This window comes from Numenius arquata, chromosome 20, assembly GCF_964106895.1.
Source record: "Numenius arquata chromosome 20, bNumArq3.hap1.1, whole genome shotgun sequence".
NCBI classification, from domain to species: domain Eukaryota; kingdom Metazoa; phylum Chordata; class Aves; order Charadriiformes; family Scolopacidae; genus Numenius; species Numenius arquata.
In genome coordinates this window covers 1,449,703-1,455,476 of record NC_133595.1, presented here as the reverse complement: position 1 = coordinate 1,455,476, position 5,774 = coordinate 1,449,703, and the positions used below count along the sequence as shown (strand labels likewise).

Here is a 5,774-nt window from a genome sequence, read left to right as displayed (position 1 = left end):
GGATGGATCACCACATCCTGTATTTTGCCATTTTTAACACCCAATTGTTGCGTTATTTCTACATAAAGGCCCTGCGTGAAATGCCCAGGAAAAATCACAGAAATTGCGCTGGGGGTGATGAAGGATGAGGGTTTAACACACACACACACCCCCCAGCCCAAATCCGTGAGCTGGAGGCTGCTCTTCCCCACGTTCCCCATCGCATGGATGGGCAAAACAAACACCAGGGCAGCCACCACCACAGCTTGTGTTTCGCCAAACACCGTTTTGATACCGAAGCAACCGGACGATGTTTTAAACGGAGCAGCCTGAACCCACGTTTGCGCCGTTATCGCTCTTTCCCTTCAGAGAAAAAAAAACCAAAAACACTTGTACATCAAGATTTGCTGCGCTCAGAAACCTCTCCAGGAACCCGGTGCAGGAGAACGGTTTCTGGGCAAGTTTTGGCTTCTATTTTACCTCCTCAGATCTCCCGATGCAGCTTTTTAACTCTTTGGGAAAATAGGAAAGCTTGAAAGCCCACAGTTTCCCCCCCTTACGGAGGAGGCGCGGAGGTTTCTATCACTCGCTGGCTTTTTGGCACCGGAAATTCAGGTTTTGTTTAGCTTGGAAACCTCGCGGACGGAGTTCTTTCTAGTAACTCTTCAGTCCAGAGCAGAGGGTGGTAAAAGTTCAGGTAATTCTCACTCGTTTGTCTTAAACTGCCAAAAAAAAAAGAGGAATTCCGAGTCCCACGGGGTGTGCCAACCTGAAAAAACGTGGAAACATCCCAACCAGCCAAGCTTATGGTCCACCGCACCTTCATGCCAGCGAAGGCCTCTGACGAGCACGAGGCGTTTCTCCAAACCAACGCATCCCTAATGAGAAAATAAAATTAATATCCCCATCCACGCTGGGTTATTTCAAGTATAGATGAGGCTTCAGGCACAGGAGCTACTGGCGATTTTCACATACACCACACGCCAGCTTTCCCTAGCTCCGCACCGCAGGGAGGACAAGAGGAAATCTGGCCAGGACACTTCATACTTACCCTCCGCTACGTTTCTTTGGGGCCAGGAAAGCATAAAGTCAGAGCTGTGCTACAAATCAGCAACTGGACTGCCTTGCTGGCAGGGAAATCACCGCGTTTCTCATAAGGTGTTGCTCCAGTTTAGCAGGGCAGGGCCTATCTGCTGGTCAGCCAGAGGCATCCACCCAACACCCAGGCCAATATTCTCATTAAGGGAGGCTAACGAGAAGGCGCCGGTACCTAACACTCCTCGCGCGCCTTCGAGGGCTCTGCGCCTTGAAGTTACATGTGACCGAGGAGAGACCAGCGCCAGGTGCTTTTTATTACCTTTTGCCATACAACAAAAGGAACTGCAGCCGGTAAGGAAGCGTTTTCCTTCTGCCCGGTGAGCGAGCAGGGCTTTGAGGAATCGAGTAATAAACCAGCAGCATCTCACAGGAGCAAGTTCAAGAGGACTCTGATCTTCACCAACTCAATTTACATCCATCGCAGCACTCCCTCCAACGTCAGCCCTTTGCCTGAGCAAAATTAGGAGTAATACACTATCACGTGTAGGGAAAGGGGCCCCACAGTTTTACTCCCTGGAGGCTCCCATTCTCCCCACCCCTTTTGTGTATAGTTTTTTTTTTTTTTCCTTTTTTTTTTTTAAACGTGCCACACTTCAGCACAATGCTGACAACGGCATTGTATGTTTTCTGCCTATGCAGCAGTTCAGGAGCACACAACTCTGGAAGGGGTTTTTTTTTGAAAGGGGAAAGGGGGAGGGAGTTGTCCTTCCCTACACTCTTTTAATTGCACCGCTCCCTCTTCTCAGTGACCACAGGGAAGGGAAAAAACCACCAAGGTTTAAAAACGGTACCGTTTTTAGCATCCAAAAGGATCAAACTCACAAGAGACAGTGGAGCTCAGGGTAAAAGCTACCACAGGCAAGAAAAAGAAATATAAATCATCAGGGTTTCTTCTCTGGAGTTGGAAGCGCCTCCAGAAGACAGCTCATCCGTCCTCGCTTAGCGTTCCTACAAATTTCCACATTTCCACACCTGCCAACGCAGAGATACCGGCACTGAAAAAGAAAAATGGAAGGAAAGGTTATGAAAAGCTGGATTGTCAGTTTTTTTCCACCTGCCAGCAGCAGCTCGAGGGAGCCTCGGTGGCACTGCTCCAAAGCACAGTGACCAGAGCGCGTTACCAGCCCTCGCAAATACAGCTAATGGTGAATATCTCACACGCGTTACACAGATAGGGCTGGCAAACACAGCTTCCTTTAAAAATAAGCATGACTAATCCACAGCAGTTTTTCTTTATTTTTTTTTTTTAAAGGCCACGAGGCAGAGCTTTTTCCAGAAGCACCAGCCTTCACTTTTTGTGAACTAGTAAGCGGTGGGAAGGGAAAGCCCTGGGACCTGCTCATGCTTCTCCAGACAGCGGTAACCACAGAAACATTGTGGGTTTCTGTGGCCCGTGTGCGACACACGCTTACACAACCCAGGCCAGATCCCACTGCCCAGCCGGCTCCGACATCCCTGCGCGGCTACAACACTTACAAAGGAGGTTATCTGCTGCGAAGAGGGGTCAGACAAACAATTCTCTATTTCCCTGGGAAGGAAAAAAAAAAAAAAAATTATATGTAAGGCGTAAGACAGCTTTCACCCATAATATTTCAACACCCAGGGTCGGGTAAGGGATGGGCTGGAAAAAAAGCGGGGTGTGGGGGGGGTTGGTGATGGAAGAGGAGCATCTGCATTAGCTCGGTGGGCTCTGTCCCCCTCCAGCAAGGTCACTGCCTGGCAGGGAGACACATCAGCACCAGCAAACCTGCTTTAATGCAAAGCTGCGGTCAAACCACGGCACAGCCAGCACTAGAGGAGGTCGCTCGGGGACTACAAAGAAGTAATGGATTAAAAAAAAAAAATAATAAAAATCTATAAGCAGATGTTTACTGACAAGCAGGCAAGTCTACAGCTTCGCAAGAGCAAGAGGGAAGGGTCAGCTGTGGAGAAATAACAGCCCAGTTTCCCAGGACGCAGCAAAATACGCTGTATTTACAGAGAACACAGAACAAATTTAGGTTACAGCTTATAGCCAGCCCCCACTCACCAACCCCCCTGCCTCCCCTCAGCTTTGCAGCCGCTAAAACTCACCGAATTTGTCATCTTTTTAAGCACTCTGAAACAGAGATTTGCCACCGACGTGATTTTTTTGGTGGTGGCACCATGAAAATACTTACCCACCTCACAGCTGAGGGCTGTGAAATCTTAAAATTTGTGAGTGTTTGCAAATGATTTTGAAAGCCTTCCAAGGAAGGTGCTGTAGGATTGTAAATCCTTCCCATTATTAATAAAATGGAGCTATTGTTCCAGCTCTAATCAAGACTTGTCTCCAGCTGGGCAATTTTAAAACGCAATTCAAAACACACACACACACACAAAAAAAAAAGATCATGAGGAAGCTTCAACCCACAGGCTACCAAGGAAAAAAAAAAAAAAAAAATCACTGAAAGAGCAAGCTGTTCGTGAAGGGGAGGGGAGAAAGAACAAAAAAAAAAAAAAAAAAACACCAAAAAACAAAAAACAAAACCCTGCTATTTAAAATGAATTCCAAGCGGGAGCATGTCGGGGCAGGGGGGGAGAATCCTCCCTCCCACCGCCTGGGAAAGGTCACTTCTGCCATGGGGACCCTCGCTACGGCTGCGGCCCCCCCGTCGCTGCCAGCCCGGCCTCATCCATCTCCAGTGGGAGACAGCTCTGCTTTTAATTTATTAAAAAAAAAAAAAAAAATTAAAAATAAATAAAAAAAAAAAACACCCTGCAAACACCTCCCAGCAACCTTTTCGAGGATGGGGAAATCTAGCTAGGGGGAGAGGCTTGGAAAAGAACTAGCAGCCAGGGAGAGGTGGTGCATCCTCTGCATCCTCCTCCTCCTCGCTGCGGCAAAGGCTCCGCAGTGGGTGCTCCCCTCCCCCGTAGAAACTTCTGGAATAAGCAGCCGAGCCGGGGAGAGGAGAGAAACCTTTATACCCGCAGAGGGGGAGAAAAAAAACAGAGAGCAGTAGAGCACATAATAAACGGGAGAGGATTGCACAAGGATGGGGTGCGCGCAGGGGAAGGAAAAAAAAATATATATATAAAAATCGGCAGCCCCGGCTCGGCGGGGTTTTGCCACCTGCTCGGATTTAAATAAAACGCCCCAACACAAAGCACAAAAAAAAAAAATTAAAAAAAAATAAAATAATGGTGGTGTTTGGAGCGCTCGATGGTGGGATAAAGGAGCTGATCCCTCCTCCCGGATCTACAGCAAAGCCATTGCAGTTTGAACTAATCTGTCCTCTCGTTTTGTTGCAATGAATTGTCTGGTCCGGACTATGTGATTGCATTTGCAGCTTCAGTTACTGGGGTCTGGTTTTGTGTGCTTTTTATTTTTTTTTTCTTTTTGGTTCTCTTTTACTGTGTTTTTCTGGGTGTATTTTTTTTTTTTCTACTTTTAATTTAAAAAAAAACAAACAAAACCAAAACCAAACCATCCTCCCCAAATCTCCCAAGGAAAATCTACATCTCTGTGGAACAAATAAAACATTCAGGCACAAATTTCCACCACGGACTGTAAAAAAGAGATGGGTTGCTTTTTGTTCTTTTTGTTCCTTTTTTTTTTTTCCTGGCATTTTTTTCTCCTGCTTTTAGGATATATTGTAGTAGAAAGCCAATGGAGGAAAACAAAGGTAATATATATATATATATAATCAAACATATTCGGGCCAAGCTTATAGTGATTTTATACAATTAAATCATAGTGGTTTAGGTGTGCGGGTTTCTTTTCTAATCTGTAAGTCCCTGGAAAAAGGAGATACGTATATATATAGAAATATGCAGTAAATATATAGCAATGTTTCTATGTATGTAGAAATAAAAAGCATCTGTATGGGCCTAAATCTGTAATTCTAGGAAAAAACAGAAGTATTTTAGACATGTGGTTTTTAACAAAGAAGAGACAATGTTATAACGTAGCCTGTAACAACACTGTCATATGGAAAAAAGGTAAGGAAACGTTAAAAAAAAAAAAAAAAAAAGCAAAGCATACGTGGTACCTTGGCTGCAGTCTCCAACAACGAGCATTTGGATGTTACCGGGTATTTTTTTTAATTTTTTTTTTTTTTTTACGGTATTGCCACCTCTGAGCACACCAAGTATATGCTTTTAATTAATGGAATGGCGGGCAGGTTGTCGTGGGGAGCAAAACAAGCGGCGATGGTTTCTTCCCCGCGCCATTCCAGCTCTGAAGATAAATCAATCCTCGGGTGTTCTGGTGGTTTGTTGTTTTGGGTTTGTTTTTTTTCTTAAGCGCGTTTGGGTATTTTCCACGCCGTGAGGAGAGCGGGAGGTGGTGGCTTCAACCCCTGCGAAGGAGAAAAGAGGTGGAAGAGAAAGAATTAAGCATAAAACTACCCACCTCGGGGTGCGTGCGGTGATGATGGGGGGCGGGGGGGCGCGTGGAAAGAGCAATTCTGGGCCAAAAATCTTCACGCTATGAGGAAAAAAACAGAACATTTCAGGGGTCGGTGCCGGGGAGCTGCGCCGTGAGGGGACTGAGGGGATGATGGTGCCCGGGAGGCGGGGGGGGGGCCCTGAGGCAGCGATGGCGCCTGAGGCGGCAGGGGGGAGGCCGAGGCCTCCGCCACCCCCGTGGCCGAGTGGGAATGCGCATTTCTGGGCATTTTCCCATCCTTTTGCCAAAGCGGCGGGGGAAAAAAAAAAAAAAATGTCGGGGGGGG

General features: G+C 46.6%; 1 long non-coding RNA gene across 1 annotated transcript; it reads right to left on the bottom strand.

Annotated features, from left to right (window-relative positions):
• Nucleotides 1-5,399, bottom strand: LOC141474038 (uncharacterized). Its single transcript, XR_012463614.1, has 4 exons — nt 5,091-5,399; nt 2,554-2,605; nt 1,900-2,072; nt 1-857 (listed from the first exon to the last, which is right to left on the bottom strand). It is a non-coding gene; the product is annotated as an uncharacterized lncRNA (long non-coding RNA).
• Between the last annotated feature and the right edge of the window lie 375 nt (nt 5,400-5,774).